A 16,688-nucleotide genomic window follows, 5' to 3' on the forward strand; every position below is an offset into this window, starting at 1 on the left:
ATCAGCATCACCATTCTTGCTTCAAATATCAAAAAAGGAGATACAGTTATTCTGATTTTCTCAAACTACTCAGTGGAGCTGTGAATAGGCTCATTATTTTCTGAAAGAGATTGGCCAAGTTGTCAGAGAGGTAAATATCTGAAGAATTTTGGGACTCTGTTGAGGAGGAAGAAGAGAATGATATTGATACACAAGCAACAGTGTCCACAATATGTCTGAAAACATATCCATGGAATTATTATTATTATATCATTTCTACCTCAAGGACTAATATTAGCATCTAAGAAATAGAGCTGCGTGCTTGTTTAAACATTAAAGCGGTATAAAAAAATAGAATGTCCTCTAGATTTTCTCTGGGAAGTATCAAAATAAATAGAAAAAAAGTATTCTCTCCTTTTCTGTTACAAAATGGCTTCTTTAACATTTGAGCTCATTCCTTGAAATGCACTTCAAAACAGAAATGATGGGCATTCAAATTCATGATGATTACAGATAAGATTTAACAGGTAGCCATCCAAATAAATCCTGCAGGTGGGAAGCAATGGTCCATGCATGAAACAAGCAGCTCAATTTTCAAAAGGCTATCAATTAAATGAGAAGGACTGTTGAACTGATCTGCCGCTCCCCAAATGTTAATTAAAATTGCAGTATTGCTGTGGGGCAGCCAAACAGGCTGCAGCTCTTGGACAGCTGTGATGCAGCATCCCAACATATTGTAATCACAGTGATATATTGCTTTGATATCATCATTAAGAAACATAGTATTATTCTGGTATACATTTCAGATTACTCACAGACTAAGGAAGGCATGCTTTAGTTTTATAACACTGCTATTTTTTTATTCTGTTAACAGCTCTGTTTAACCCATCTACCTTGCATCTGACCCACGGATCTCTGGTACTAGGTTGCAGACCAATGTTCTTCCAGGATTGGCTACGCAGATACGCGACACTATAGATGTCACAGTCACGGTGCACACCTGACTTCAAAGCTGGTGCGGCTATTTTTGGTTCTCTTTTCTTATGTAAATACCAGACTCTGGTTGAGTTTTAACTTCTTTTTAACCCTCCAATCTTAGCATTTAGTCTTTCATCGTTAAGCACAACGTGACCTGCAGGTCTCTGGTAAATACTCTTCATCAATTTGAGGACATTCTCTATCCCTAATTTTCTGAGAGTTTCTACCATACATTGATGTTGACTCTGGTCCAATTATTTTTATACATCAATGGATATGATCACGTGGTTTTTCTTCTTTAGTCTGTTGATATTATTAGTTGCAATGATTGTGTAATGTTGAGTCATCGCTGCATCACTGGAGTAACACCCACTTAGTCATTGTATAGAATTGTTTTCTATGTGTTCTTTTCAGTAGTACTTAGTAGTGTTATTTTTAGACCCTTTGAGACCTCATCTGTGACCCATGGATTATTTAGAAGTGTGCTATTTCCCACCTATTCAGAGAATCCTCTTGTTACTCTGTTAATGTTGTTCCTGTTGTCTTGTTTCTAGTTTGATCTTACTGTGGTCAGACAACACAGTTTGTATCATTTCAATTCTTTGACATTGTTGAGGCTTGTCTTGGGGGCCACAATGCTGTCTTTCTTGGTGAGTGCTCCATGGAAGCCTAAAAAAAAAAAAGTCCTGTATGTTGTTACTATTGGCTAAAGTGGTCTATATATTTGTCAGTTAGACCCTCTTAGTCGAATGTATTGTTCAAACATTCTAGATCCTTGCTGATTTTCTAGTAATCCTACCCATTGTTGTAATGGCAGTGTTCTAGCCTCCACCTCCAACTGTGGATTTGTCCCTTTAACTCTGTCAGTTTTTGTTTCGTGTATTTTTCAAATCTGTGCACATTTGGAATTGCTATGTCTAGTTACTGGGCTGATCCTTTTATTATGAGGTAATGACTTCTTGACTTCTTTTGTGTGCGTAGGCGTTCACACTGCCTTGGCTTGGCATGAGAATCCAGTCCTATTTCGGTGGGCTGGGATTGCAACAGTGGTTTGATTTTTCAGCCTCTGCAGTGTAATTTTAGTCTCCTTGGTTGAGCTGGTGGTGGGGCTCCTGCCTGAGGCGGCAAAAGCTGGTTCTCCACTGTGGGTGGGGAGTGTGTTTGGACCCTCTAGCTGGTGCCACTTGGCTGCTGGACTGGAAAGTTTTAGTCCTGTGGGTCTTAGTCCTGCCAGCCTTCCATTTCCTTCCAGGCTGGCAGCTGGAGCTGGCCCTCTCCTGTAGGCTCTCGCTCCAGGCCAGGTATTTCTTGGCAACAGAAAAGCACACTCTCAGGTCAGGTGGTTAAGGAGAGTATCTCCCCTGTTTCAGTCTCATCTGGTGTTATCTAGACTGCTCTGTGGTCTAGGAAAATAATGAGCTTACCTGGACCACCTTCTGCTGCTATGTCACAGATGGGAAAATACCAGGTATGGACGGCCTTTCTCTATTATGCAGGAAGACACAAGACAACCCGATGCAGTGCTATCGCTCGAACCCTGAGATCTATACCAGCTCTCTTTATTCTTACCATGTTTCGGGGTTCTCCTTTATTGGACCCCTGCACCACTTCCAGTGTTTATGTCTGTGCTTAGTGAGGGAAAGCAAGGAGAAATGGCAAGCCTTCTACTCTGGGCGTTTGAACAGCTCACTTAGATGTTTTAATCTCTGTATCTCCTGTATAATGATTAGCTGGTAAAACTTCTGTATTATCTGCATACCCCCATAAACTTCATGAACACAGATGCGTATTTCATCTCTCTATATTCAGATGCCTTCCCTACACCTTACACACAGATGATGCTCCTTGTTAGTTGAGTGAAAGGAGAAAGTATTAGTCACACACAGCTCCTTTCTTTAGAAAACAGTACAACTTTCATTTATTTCTGCATTTGTCAAGTAGAGTTTCAACCCTTTTGCTATTATCTCAATAAATATAAGGACCTTGGAATGGTCAGTAATGCCTAACCTGTACCTTGATATTTGGATAGGTTCCATTTAAACTATCAAGAAACATGTCAAGATCGATTTCTTGTTTCACACATTCTTATTTTCAAGGCAATGGTTCTAGATATTTCTATGGATAGAAATAGCTATATAAATACATGTTCTGATTTCAAATATTCTACATATTGTTTCCAATTTTTTAACCCTGATCTTTTTAAAAGAAAACATGCTTTACGGGTTTTATGGCAGTGGTGGTGTTGTTGTTTTCTGTTCCTATAGTGACATTAGAGAAAAACTGTGGGCATTTGACTAAATTATCTATATGTTTCCATCCAACATTATTCTCTCTTAATTCTTAGCAAAGAGTCTGTAATCTAATTATACTTCTATTTTATAAGCAACTATTTTTTTAAAAAAAAAAACAAGGTTATCTCACTTGGAATCTCCCAAATCAAAGCCAGAGGAGTAGACAGAAAGAAAATGATCAGAACATGAAGTTATATGATCTATATCAAAATTTAAAGAAAGTATTTCTAAATGAGAAATTCTAACTCAAGGAATCCTCTGGGTAGCCTACAAAATTTTTGTGAATTTTGATGATAAATAATTTACAACCCAATTAAGAAAAATAAAATAAAATATAGTTTCCCTCTATCAAAAAGAGATCATTAATTTTTTTTCATCTAATAATATTTTTCCTCCATAAGGAATCTATTAGAACTCTCTTCTTAGGCACCTGGGTAGCTCACTAAGTTAAGCGTCCAACTTCAGCTCAGGTCATGATCTCACGGTTCATGAGTTCCAGCCCCACGTAGGGCTCTGTGCTGACAGCTCAGAGCCTGGAACCTGCTTTGAGTTCTGTGTACGCCTCTCTCTCTGCCCCTCTCCTGCTCACACTCTGTCTCTCTCAAAAATGAATAAATATTAATAAAAATTAAAAAAAATAACTCTCTTCTTAATATCTTTCAGGCTTTTAATATGTATTGAATTACCATAATGCATTATTAGGCCGTACATCTGTGGGCACTATTTATGTATAGGGATTTTAGTAAAAGTGGAAAGAAAAGAAATCTGGCAATAAAAATACATGTGAAATTTGACAGAGGGATTGGCAAAGACATTTTCATTTTAAGTATACCTTGCTGAGTTCATCATTCAAGAAGTTTTCAGAATGAAGATTTATTTCCAAAATGCCATTCTACTTTCATTTTTTTTTTTCCCAAGGCGGGTCAGAATAACCTACAAGTGGATTGTTGAACAAAGAAAATATGAAACTTCAAATAGTACCTCTAAACTCTTTCAACTACAAACTCGGAACATTTTTATGACATTTCAAAATGATTTGTGATCCTGACGCTACTGTTTAAAATATGTAGCTTGGGGCACCTGGGTGGCTCAGTCGGTTAAGTGGCCGACTTCGGCTCAGGTCACGATCTCGCGGTCCGTGGGTTCCAGCCCCGCGTCGGGCTCTGTGCTGACAGCTCAGAGCCTGGAGCCTGTTTCCGATTCTGTGTCTCCCTCTCTCTGACCCTCCCCCGTTCATGCTCTGTCTCCCTCTGTCTCAAAAATAAATAAACGTTAAAAAAAAAATTTAAAATAGGTAGCTTAAGTCAAAAAAAAATTAAATTAAAGGTGTAGCTTAAGTCAAAGAACAAACTATAGGCCATACATTTAGGGGGTGAAAATTTTGTTTTGTATTTACCACTTGACCTCTTAATATTAACCATAGTTTTCTTTAACACATGTTGCTGAGACTATAACTTTAATAAGTTTAATTCGAGCTATGTTATGAAACCTCTTTGCCTCATTTATCCTAATTCGATAAAGTTTCCATAAGTTAAAACTTAATTCAACTTAATTCCCCCCTACATAGGAAAACCGCTTAAAATTTACTGGCTTTTTTAAAGACAAAAAAAAAAGATACAATTATACTAATTTTGCTACGAGACAAATCAACCTTGATATTGGATATCACATAATTAAAGTGCCTCAAATAGGTTTTGTGCTCTGTGGGTTGAGGTATTGCCATCTATAGTGACATCAATTTAGAAGAAATTAGAAAAAGGAATTGGAAAGGAAGAAGCAAGTGATTTTGGAAATACATCAGCCATATAAGAAGAAAGCAAATTCCTGCCCCTCTCAAAGCCTACTGCATTGCCATAAGGAATTTGTGATATCCCTGGTTTCTTTGAAATATGTAGACATAAACAAAGATTGTGATGTCTTTTTCACAAGTCTACCATGTACGTATTGGTGTGATTACCCTTCTCTAAGGGATGGCCAATTACTAACTTACACTCTAATTAGAGAGAGCTCAGCCAATTCTCATGAAAGCTTATGTGACTGCATTTTGTAGAATGTCAATACCTGCAGAGACTTCCAATATCTGATTATATGCTCAGAAGTCACTGGATGTAGGGGACGCACAGAAGCGACTAGACAATTTGGGATACCTTAGCAATTCAAACCCTTACATTAGAGAAACAAAGATTTCCAAGGTCTTCAGGAATAGCCTGACTTTATGGACCTACTCTTATGATTCCAACTCAACCCCCTTTCACTGTGATGCTTCAGATAGTTCCATGTTGAACTCAACCCTCTAATAAGATTTAGAATCTTCAGGCTATTTGTAAAGACTATCTACAAATACATAAATTGTCCCACTATGCTATCCATACTGAAAGCCCTCATAACAACCTTAAGAATAACTTTTCCTTAATAAAATTACTATATTTAAACGTGGCAGAAAGAACTATAGGCACTCAAACCAGACTCTGGAATTGATTTAAGTACCTGGCACAAAGCAGGCACTTCCACTTGTGAGTTTCTCTTTTCACTCACTCATGATACCCTCAGGCCATCGTATCTGTTCTTACATTGGCTGATCAAAGTGTTAGAAAGCTTGTCCTGGCAATTGGAGATGGGGACAAAAATTAAAATAAATAAGAGTTTTCTACTAGTCTTGATCTTTGCCAGAATCCATTTTAATAGCTTGTCTCATCAAATAATCATTATACTCAATAACTTGTGTAACACACTAATGCAAAGATAAATGACTGTCAACTGGCTCAGGCCAGTCTTGCCCTGAATGATGACAGGTTGTGGCAGGATTTCCCTCTCATTTTACTAGTGAGAAATTTCTAGTGAAGTTATGCACTTATAAAATTGAGTTGGCCCGAAAACCATAGAGTATTTTCTGCTAATATTTTGAGGACCAAAAATACATCTAAATGAAAGAACAAAACAGAGATGTTTAGCAAAATTAATTTGACTCCTGAGGGGTAGGATTCTAACAGGGAAAGATAGATCCCTGGACCCCAGTGCAGGAGCAGTGGCAAAAACTCATTCAAGATGCACAGAAATTTTAAGTCAATTTTAAATTTTATTTGAATAATTAGCAAGTAGCATAACTTCTTTGTATCTGTGCTTCCTCACTGGTAACATGTCAATGCATAAATTAGCATGTTAATTTGTGTATGTGTATTTTTGAATTTTATATTTTCAACTTTATTTCAAATAATTTAAGTGCAATTATATTATTTTTATGTATTGAAATTGGCAAACTCAATACAATCATTTGAAGGAAGTCTTATTTAAAAAACTGCATTGAGGGGCACCTGGGTAGCTCAGTTGGTTAAGCGTCTGAGTTCAGCTCAGGTCATGATCTTGTGGTTCATGGGTTTGAGCCCCGTATCAGGCTTTGTGCTGACAGCTTGGAGCCTGGAACCTGCTTTAGATTCTGTGTCTCCCTCTCTCTCTTCCCCTTCTTCTCTCTCTCTCTCTCTCTCTCAAAAATAAATAAACATTAAAAAAATGTAAAAAAAAAAGAATTAAAAGCTACCTTGAGATAAAGGCTGTAATCCCAATGTATCACCTAAATTATATTTGTAAAACAAAATACAACTAATTTAGAATAAAGTCTGTAAGCTAAATATCTTTCTATAAAACTAACATATCATATCAAATAGGCGACAAAATTTTCTACTTGTTATTTCTACTATAAATAATTCATATTTCTGAAGCATGGAAATTAGAAATTACACCAATCTAGCAATCAGGAAACGTTAATTGCATTCCTAAATCAGATTGGCTGTTGGCCTTCAACAAATTATTTACTCCCTTTTATCAAAGTTTCCTCATTTGTCAAATGGGCAAAAAACATTTGACCTAATAATACAAATCATTCTAGAATTACCCCATCACTTTTTACATAATGCATATAATCAACTGTAAGGTACACCTTTTTTTTTCTTCCACAAATCTGAACATCACTGAAATCAGGTGTCTCCTAAAAGTGAATGCATCTTTTCCTAAATACTGGCAGCATGTACACGTTTCATTCTCAGTGGTACAAAACACAGTGGTTTATCTTACAACTGATGGTGTGTTAGATCTGATATAATTGGTGTTAACTCATATTCATATTCAAAGAAATTATATGAGTATAATTATCAATCATATTCAGCAGACGAAGAGACGGAGGCAGAAAGAACTGAAATAATTGGCTTAAGACAACAGAACTGAAAATGTGGACTATCGATCCACAGCCTATGGTCTTGTCCATCATATGGTACTGTCTTGACTATTAAATAGACATTAACATGATTGGAAAGGCACGCTGTACAATATACATAGAAATAACTTAAACTATTCATGATAATAAACAAAACTTTTCAAATTTAAAGTATAAAATCTGACTAATTCCAGGGGTGCCTAGGTCGCTCAGTCAGTTAAACATCCGACTCTTGATTTCGGCTCAGGTCATGATCTCCTAGTTCACGGGATCAAGCCCCACGTCAGGCTCAGCACTGACAATGTGAAGGCTGTTTGGGATTCTCTCTCTCTCCCCCTCTCTCTGCTTTTCTCTTTCCCTCCCTTTAATAAATAAACAAACATTTTTTTTCATCTGACCAAAAAATCTGACTAATTCATGTTGAGAGATATATTTTCTAACACAAAAATGCAGTGGCAATATGAATACATATATAAGTATATATATATGTGCATATATTTATTAAAAGTGACAGAAATACATTGTAATAAATTATTTCCTTGGAACCCTTATTTCCAGGAACCCTGTCCCTGTCACTGAATTGTATCTGTAGGTCAACTTATAAACTCATTCACTAACGTAGCTTACATATTGATAGCTACAAATACGTTCTTCTAATATCTTTTTCATCGTTTGTGCCAAGACACATGTGTACCTGACTTGCCTAGAATGCTTACTAAGAAATGGATAGTCAAATGTCTGACCTCTCACACGTATGTACATGTGGATGTGCGAACAGGAGTCAGAGACACGAGGTAACAGATCAGGCCTTGCAAGTGATTCTTACGTTTCATAAGGGTTAAAAAACCCCGGATCAGGTTACTGCTGAATAAGATCATTGCGGTCATTATGAATGTGCGGTTACCCTGTGCTCAATGGGTCACAAATCCACTCATCAAGAATATTTATTGGGCATAGCCAGTCCTATAATTAGATCTGTATCAATGTCCTTGAAAAGGGAGTTGTGGAACACCTACTTCAGAATCACCTGTTTCTCTTAAAAATTAAGTTTCCTTGACCCCAGGAGTTTCTAAAGGGAGCTGAGAATTGGAAATATGTCAGTCTCCACAGATGACTCTTATGCATACAAAACTTCTAGAAACATTGACCTCTCTGTTAAGGAGGAAAAACACAAATACAAGCTGAGTGTGGTTAGGAGAGTTGATGGGGTTAGCATCTCAATCACTTACGCTCTATCTAAAAATGAACATGAGATTTAAAATGCTAAGTGTTTGCTCTAAATTTTAGTTATTTATAACCTATTCCAGAAGCTGTGTGCGTGTATGGTTATATTTTAATTTTGTATTTTAACTTCTTGAGATAATTTAAGATTTCAAGAAGAGTAGCAAAGATAGTACAGAGTTCCCTGATACCTTTCATCCAGTTTCCTTATAATAAAATTATCAACATTAAAAAATTAACATCGGGACAAAACAATGAACTGAAGAATAGATATTTAGGTTTTACCACTTTTCCCAATAATGTCCTTTTTCTGATCCCGTTTCCCCACATTGCATTCAGCTGTGTCTGCATGTGTCCTAACGTGCCGCTGTTCCACAGTCTTTCCTGGTCTCTGGTGACCTTGAGATTTTTTGAAATGCATTGGCCAGTTACTTCATGGGGTGCTTCTTAATTGAATGTATCTGATGTTTACTTTTTATTAAATTGAGTTGTATATTGTGAAGGATGCCGCAAAGGTGATGTATCAGGGGGTGCCTGATGTCAATATGTTTTACTATTACTGATGTTGACCTTATTCACCTGGTTAAGGCAGTATCTGCCAGGGTTATCCACTATAAACTTATACTTTCCTTTTGTAAATAAATATTTTAAAAAATTTTTAAGTTTATTTATTTATAAATAAATAGAGAGCACGCCAGTGGGGGAGGGGCAGAGAGAGAAGGAGAGAGAGAATTCCAGGCAGGCTGCACACTGTCAGTGCAGAGCCCAACATGGGATTCCAGCTCACAACCCATGAGATCATGACCTGAGCCAAAGTCAGATGCTTAACCGACTGAGCCAACCCAGGCACCCCATGTAATTAAATATTTTTGAGACAATGCAAATGTCCTGTCCTGTTTCTTCTCAAACCCCTACCCACCAAGGTTAGCATCTATTGGTGGATGTTGCCTGAAGTAATTTAAACTGTAGTATTCTAATAACAATTTTCTCTTTCATTCACTCATTAACACATTTCTCAACTGAAATTTTCTGTCAAAAAATTGTCCTTTCTCTTCTTTTTTTATAGTTGTCATCTACTTGTATCAATATAGAGTCAAAGATACTTATTTAATTCTTTAGGTTATAATCCAGTGTCCGTTTTATGTATTTTGTTGCTCAACTTTTTCCAGTTTATATGCCATAAAATTTTAAGAAATTTAAAAGCCTACTTAAAGTAGAAATATCTTTAAACCACTTCTCAAACTTTGTTATTTGAAGTATGCCTGAGACAATTACAAATGTTCAGTGACTTTCATGATTAATCATAATAGTCTTTATTGCAAGAGAAGATAGTTACCCACTTAGATTATCCCTTAGGCAAGAAACTTGGGAGAGAAAGAGAGAAAGAGAAAAAGAGAAAGAGAAAGAGAAAGAGAAAGAGAAAGAGAAAGAGAAAGAGAAAGAAAGAGGAGGAAACAAAGGAAGAACATATACATATAAATACATTTATACATTTATAATATATATGTACATATGTATATATAATGTGTCTCTATACATCTAATGTGTATTTTATACATATATATTTACATATACACGTTGGAGGATTAAAGAGAATAATATACAAAAACTGCTTTATAACATTAAATATTTTCTGTATACTATCTATCATATCTTATTAATAGATTATTATTTTAGTGGACACTAATTATTCTCTTGTATGTGATGAATCTGTAGCAAAAATCTCCTAACCTGGGCATTCATACACCCATTCCTGCCAGCAGACCTATGCGTTTTGAGTTTTATGTTTGAATTTATTACCAATATTTAAAAGCCATAAAATTCCACATCGTTGTTCAGATGTCTGATCTCTTGAATCTGCATCTGGCATCATGAGACCTGAGTTTCTATAAAGCAGTGATAGTCCCTGCCATGGATTTCCTTTTCCAAAGACCTTTCCATGGTCTCTGGCACAGTCTATTATCCTTTTGACACTGAAGCTGATTATATTCCTCAGGCTTGTTTTATAAATTTGTGGTATGTCCTGGGGCTTGTGAGCATTTGACTTTGTGACTCCTGTTAAATAGTATAGCGATTCTTCTCAGATCTTGTCACAACTCTGTCACAGAAATATGAGTAGATTCCCATTGCCTATTGTGGAAAATGAGAAACCTTAACACTGTATTAAAGGCCATTTACTGTTTGTTTCTTCCTACCCTATCTTCAGTGAGGTCTCTATATCCCCACCGGCACACAAGACAAAGGAAACTAATAACAGTTTTACCAGAACTTTTTTCTTTTTTCCCCTGACTGTAGGTTGCATTCCACTAAAAATAGTCTTTATTAGAGTTCATCCAACTAAAAATGTATTCATCCATCAAGGGCTTTCAGTGAGCGCGTCACCTGAATTCTAAGTTATATGTTAACAGGAGTTATAAATTGTTATGTGCTATACTTCATAGTATTTACAGGATGTTTACAATTGTAGAACTTTGTAAAGTCATAGTTATCCAAACCAGAGTTCCATATATGGAGGCTTTCCAGAGACTACCAAAGATAAGGCAGCATGCTGAATATATCAGACAATATAGTAAAACAAAAAGATCATGACTTGGGAATCAGAAACATTTGGTTTTGGGTACTAACTCGACCGCAATAGATCATGTCATTTGACTGTTTAAACCCCATATTCTTGATCTGTAAAATATAAGTAAAAATAATTCTAAGTCGAAGGAGTTATACGGCCAGTAAAAGTATGCCTTTGAAACACTTAAGCACAATGCCTGATAAAGAATAAAATTCTCAATAAGTAGCAGATATAATTATTATTTTTATGATTACCCAACCATAAAAAGGAATGAGATCTTAACCATTCACAGCAACACGGGTGGACATAGAGGGCATTATGCTAAGTGAAATAAGTCAGACAGAAAAAAACAAATGCCGTATGATTTCACTTACATGTGGAATCTAAAAAACAAAACAAATGAACAAACAAACAGAAACAGACTCATAAATAGAGAACAAACTGGTGGTGGCCAGAGGGGAGGAATACAGGGACATGGGCAAAATAGGTGAAGGCGATTAACAGATACAAACCTCCTGTTATGAAACAAATAAGTTACAGAGATGAAATGTACAGCATAGGACCTAAGTCAATACTATTGCAATAATTCTTTACGGTGACAAAGCATAACTATATTTATCATGGTAAACATTGCATAATAAAAAGAATTGTTAATCTATTATAGTGTGTACCTGAAACTAATATAACATTGTGTGTCAACTATACTTCAGTAATAATTTTTTTTTAAATGGGTGCATAGTTGACTTACAAAAAATTTATTGAATACAAAGTAAACATTTCATACATTTATATTTTTACTTAGTTCTCATAAATAGAAGATATGCATATTTTTAATTAGTCTATTCGTTATCAGAGGTTATCTAAGCTTACATAGGTCAGCTAAAACTTTAAATTCCAACATTTCCTATATGTTAGAAATAAAGTGAGAAAGCTGTACGTTCCAAGAAAATATTCACAAATCAAAGCCAACAATAAAAAAAAAAGAATTATACATCACCCCCAAGTGAGATTTATTCCTGATAAAAAGGGCTAGTTTACCATTTGAAAATCAAGGTAATTCACCATGTCAACAGGCTGAAGAGGAAACAACAACAACATATATAAGTTGATGCATAAGAAGCATTTCACGCAGTCCAAAATCCATCCACAACCAAACCAACAAAAACTTAGTGAACCAGGAATAGGGGGCACAGTTTTCACTTTCATAAAGAACAACTAAAATAAACCCACGAGGGTCATCAAAATTAATGATGGGAAATTAAATGCTTTCCCCCTGAGAATGGGAACAGGCAAGGATGTCCCCTTCTACCAATCCTTTTCAGCATCATACTGGAAGTAATGGCTAGTGCAAAAGTATAAACTGAGAAGAAAGCACTGAAGCTATCTGTTCACTGATAACATGACTGCCTACACAGAATATCCCAAGGAGTTCACAGAAACACTCCTGGAACTAATAAGCAAGAGATGATGTAATTTGGTATACTTCAGATATAAAAAGGTATATGTGGCTAAAGCTTTAGATTGAATATCTTGGATGTATTCATAGAAGTATCTTAAATAATCACACAATTGCTTAATTTTGAAATATCTCCCCTCACTTGGGATCTCTGGAAAATGTTTAGCTTTATAATATCATTTGTGCTGTAAGAACACAAAGCTAGCATTGCATGTCATTATTTGTGCTGTTTGCATGGCAGTTTTCAACAAGAAACTTCACATTGGTTTCGGATTTTTTGCTTGTTTTTATTTTTTTAATGTTTAATTTTGAGAGAGCCCAAGCAGGGTGGGGGGGGGGGCAGACAGAGGATCTGAAGTGGGCTTTGTGCTGACAGCACAGAGCCTGATGTGGGGCTCAAACTCACGAACCACAAGATCACGACCTGAGCCCAAGGTGGGCACTCAACCAGCTGAGCCACCCAAGTGCCCTTGTTTGTTTATTTTTAAGTAGGTTCTACACTCAACCGGGGCTTGAACTCATGACTCCAAGATCAAGAGTCACATGCTATACTGAATGAGCCCCAGGCACCCCTTTAAATACTAGCTCTTTAAGAAAATGGAATAGGAAAGTGAAATCCCTGCATTTTTGCAACACTGAGGAATTTTATTCCCAATTATGGTTTTAATACAAATAGTGGCACTTCTACTATAAAGCTGTAGAACTTATTATGCAGTGGACAAAATATAGGTTCTTATGAATAGATATTATGATTATTATATAGATGTACGTTGTATGTGTTTATGCGCATGCTTGAGGAGAGAAGTTGGCAACTGAATATTTTACTAATCTGAATGCTTTTGAAATAGGTTCTGACAGGGGCGCCTGGGTGGCTCAGTCGGTTGAGCGCCGACTTCGGCTCAGGTCACGATCTCGCAGTCCGTGAGTTCGAGCCCCGCATCAGGCCCCTGTGCTGACAACTCAGAGCCCGGAGCCTGTTTCGATTCTGTGTCTCCCTCTCTCTGACCCTCCCCCATTCATGCTCTGTCTCTCTCTGTCTCAAAAATAAATAAACGTTAAAAAAAAAAAAATTTGAAATAGGTTCTGACAGGTGCCTAAACTTCCTTCAAGGTACTTGTCTGTGAGGCATTAATGTGCCATTAAACAGTGAGAGTATAAAACATTATAAGAGTCAACAGAATGTTTGGAGAATACTGGTAATTCTTAGGACTACACTGAAGTGTTTGTAATAGGAAAGAAATGAGGATGCGGATGAAGAATTGGTTGAAGTCAAATCCTGCAAACATCATACTCAGAAAATGTGTAGGATCTTAGAGCCCCATTGCCAGTTGTATCTCCTTTGCCTAGAAGGATTGCTAGTTGAATTGAGACTTTCAGTCAATCTGTATGTTCAACGTCCTAAGGAAAAATGATGTTGCCTTTGTGCTCCATGTTATCAATCCTTACCTCTAACATACCTTGCAACTGTTTTTCTTGAAAACTATGTTTATATACCTGCCCCAACCCCATTAGTCTCTGAACCTCTTCTGGACAACAGATGTGTATGTTGACATCTGTTTTAAAAAAAATGAATTAGTGTTTGGTTGATAGCAAAAAATTTTAGAGTACCTACAAATGGTATGGACAATACCATTTAAAAAAATTTTTTTTAAGTTCATTTATTTTTGACAGAGACAGAGTGTGAGCATGAGCTGGGGAGGGGCAGAGAGAGAGGGAGACACAGAATCCGAAGCAGGCTCCAGGCTCCTAGCTGTCAGCACAGAGCCCGACGCGGGGCTCAAACTCATGAACTGTGAGATCATGACCTGGGCTGACGTCGGACGCTTAACCGACCGAGCCACCCGGGCACCCCTGGACAATATCATTTTAATTATTCTTATTGTTTAAGGGATGAAAACGCAGAAGTAGCTTCTGAAGATTCTGATGAGTGTTGAAAGGAAATGGGAAGACCATAGAAGAGTTCACACACACTTCAGTCCTCATGCTTGAAGTTTGTGAATAATAGTAATTTGAGGGGGTATTAGAAAAATATCATGAAAAGATAATAGCCATATTTGATGTTTACACATCTCTTCCTGGCATAGAGTAGGCTCCTAGCTTATGTTTCATAAATGAATGGATGGATGGACAGATGAACAAATGGCTGTCTTACTTCTTCAAAGAAATCCACTAATAATTGATTTTATTCTTATGGATCTCTACATAGAAATATCTTACTACTTTGAGTTCTGCTTACATTCCTATCATGGAGCTGTTATTTGCAGAAATAACATGTGTAATATACTTTTAATCTGTCCATTAAATTCTTCAATCATCTCTCTGCATTACTGAATCATTCCTATATTCTAGTATGCCATACTTATGTCTGAACTGATTGAACATCTATTTACTGTTTTTCTAAATCAGTGAACAAAATATCCTATGTCAAGAATTTCAAACATACAACATCGTAGAATGCTATATTTCATGAGAAACTGCCAATGCTCATCAAATGTTCATTTAAATTACACAAATGCAGGACTTCCATAAAGCATGTTAATACATTTCAGAAAAGGTGATTGTATTAGAGAAATGTGACAGAGACTCTTAACAAAAATCACCCCATCAAACATAGCCACAGCAAGGTCAAAATTCATCTAGCAGCCAATGAGTATTAAGGAAAAACATGGAAGATTTCTGAAGCCAAACACATGGGATGTTTCTAACTCTTGTTTAGACTTTTCAATGTATGTACTCAAATTTAACTTGAATTGAGACATGCCGGCCATATTTATATACTCCAGTCTGACCCGGGCATCATTCAGGCACTGTATATACCAATATGAATAAAGATTATAGCCTCCTTCCTCAAGAAGGTCATAGTCTTGTTGAAATGAAGGAAGCAAAAAGAAATAACACATTTTGATGCAATGAACACTCATCTTTCAAAGCCCACCTCAAGTGTTACCTTATTTGCAAAACATCTGTCTCTAATCGTCATCTAAATCATATACACATTGCACACACTTGCTTACCACTTTATACAGAGATACAAAGTAAAATTTATTTATTCTCTTTTCTCTCCCATTTACTTATAGAAAGCATTCCTAAATGCCACAAGGACTTGAGAGAAACTCATTCTTCTTGATGGACTTATGACTGAAATCTAAAGGAAGAATTGTAGTAACTTCCTTGCTCTTTCCTTTTGATCTTCAATTCCCCCATGTGTAAAATGAGGTGAAAGGGGGCCAGTAGACTTGCCTATTTGTTTAATTATACATTTCTTTAAAGAAAAAAAAAAGACGAGTTTTTATAAGTTTGAAAATTACTTATCCTTGATGTTCCTCAGGGGTACTTCCAGTATTCAGTTCTGTGAATTTGCATCTTGGTCCCATTAAGTCCTGCTTAAACTCACCCTCGGATTTAGCTAGAGTATCTGTTATCACCCACCATCAGGGATAAAATCCTATGGAAATTGTATATTTAAATGAGCCAGAACAAACCCAAGTCATCAAATATAATTTCAATGATGAACCTCAACATTTTACATTTGAATACTTTCCCAAATGGTTGCAATTTATTAATGTCAGATTAAAGGGCTCCATTCATTTTTCCTGTTCAGTAAAGAGACAGTTAATGAATGATACGGACTTGGCTAGGCTTCTAATGAATGATTCTGGAAGTGTGCATCCCTCAGTGTGAAGAGACTCAACTAATGCCAGCAGACTATTGACATGCTTTTCATCTGTGCAGATCATGTCTCTTTATGCAACTTTTGGCTAAGGAGATGGTCATTATGTCATCAAAGCTAAATAGAAAACACTAGGCTATGTCTGTCTTCCCTAAGTGCCATTCCATGAACTAATAAATGACCTCCTTGTTCCTTCACTTTCTTTATGGCTGCATTGCTGCAGAGAGATTTCCATAACAAATGAAGACATAATAAGGGCCAGTGCCCATTTTGAAAACTTTGGATAATAAAGAAGAGTATCAAAAAAACAAAAAAAAAAA

At 36.4% G+C, this 16,688-nt stretch overlaps 2 long non-coding RNA genes across 4 annotated transcripts in view; one reads left to right on the plus strand and one right to left on the minus strand.

The window, feature by feature from the left end:
- Positions 1 to 16,688, minus strand: part of LOC144615970 (uncharacterized) — a 323,741-nt gene that overhangs the window by 76,989 nt on the left and 230,064 nt on the right. The gene's annotated exons all lie outside the window — the stretch shown is intronic.
- Positions 1 to 16,688, plus strand: part of LOC132689223 (uncharacterized) — a 60,863-nt gene that overhangs the window by 4,287 nt on the left and 39,888 nt on the right. For all 3 annotated transcript variants that reach the window (XR_009614920.3, XR_009614918.3, XR_013554814.2), the window contains exon 2: positions 854 to 994. This is a non-coding gene — a long non-coding RNA (uncharacterized LOC132689223). The remainder of the gene's footprint in view (positions 1 to 853; positions 995 to 16,688) is intronic.

The sequence above is a fragment of the Panthera onca genome, chromosome A3, assembly GCF_046562875.1.
Source record: "Panthera onca isolate mPanOnc1 chromosome A3, mPanOnc1 haplotype 2, whole genome shotgun sequence".
NCBI classification, from domain to species: domain Eukaryota; kingdom Metazoa; phylum Chordata; class Mammalia; order Carnivora; family Felidae; genus Panthera; species Panthera onca.